The sequence below is a fragment of the Volvox carteri genome, assembly GCF_000143455.1.
Source record: "Volvox carteri f. nagariensis unplaced genomic scaffold VOLCAscaffold_213, whole genome shotgun sequence".
NCBI lineage: Eukaryota > Viridiplantae > Chlorophyta > Chlorophyceae > Chlamydomonadales > Volvocaceae > Volvox > Volvox carteri.
Window position 1 is genome coordinate 1 of NW_003307755.1, and position 1,237 is coordinate 1,237.

Sequence of the window (1,237 nt, forward strand, 5' to 3'; positions counted from 1 at the left end):
GCACGTAGATGATACCATTGTTGCGTCGGAAGACCCGGAAATGGTCCGGGCAATTAAACCTGCAATTGCTAAGGTCTTCAAGGTGCGCGACCTTGGAGAAGCGAAGGTGTTTTTGGGCATGGAAATTAGGAGGGAGAAGTCGGGTGAGATAGTGTTGTCGCAGCATAGGTATATTACGCAGCTGTTGGAGCGTCATAGGATGATTGACGCCAAGCCGAGGTCTACCCCTTTGCCTCCGGGCTTTAGGTACACTCCTACGGGGGACGGAGAGGAGCTGCTGGGCAATCCCACCGAGTATAGGGCTTTGGTGGGAGAATTGAACTATCTGGCGACGAACACGCGGCCTGACATTTCATATGCATTGAGCGTTTTGTCCCGGCATATGGCCGCACCCACGAAGACTGCCATGAACTTAGCAATCGGCGTTCTGCGTTACCTGGCGGGTACTCGCGAACTAGGATTGCGTTTTGGGGGTGTTGGCGACGTTGCTATGTCCGGGTACAGTGATTCGGACTGGGCAGGAGACCCAGTTACGCGGCGTTCTACTTCCGGCTACGTTTTCACTCTTAATGGGGCTGCGATTAGCTGGAGCAGCCAACTTCAACGTACTGTGGCAGCTTCGTCGGTGGAGGCCGAGTATCAAGCGACAGCGGCAGCTGTTCGCGAGGCTTTGTGGCTTCGCAAGCTGATGGTTGACTTGGGTTTGCCTGAGAGCGCTATCAAGATTCAAATAGATTCCCAGGGGTTGCTTAGCTTGGGAAATAACCCGATTACGTCTGCTCGGTCGAAGCACATCGACGTGCAGCATCACATAGTGCGTGAGAGGGTGAATAGTGGTGAGGTGCAGTTGGAATACTGTCCGGTAGCTAAGTGATAGACATTGGGCACCGTCAGGACGGCGCAGTGAGATCGCGGAATGTACGTGCAGTTAGATCGCGGAATGTACGGGTTTCCGCTAGCGCCGGTATTTAGGGCGGTGACTGCGCTTATCTGTTTATCTCACAACGATCGGTATTCCTCAAAGGAATCTCCTCAAGTCCTGCCGAACGCTAATAATACTCTTTACATAACTTGTAACATTTTATCGTGCTAAATATCTTCGCCGCCGGCAATTCTTCCGAAATAACAATCAGCGTTAGCCGTCACCGTCGCCAATTCTTCAATAGGTTATGAGCCCCGAATGGCGCATTGCGCTGCCGGGAGGTCGCCGGATCGATCCCACTGGCTGTTGCCCAGA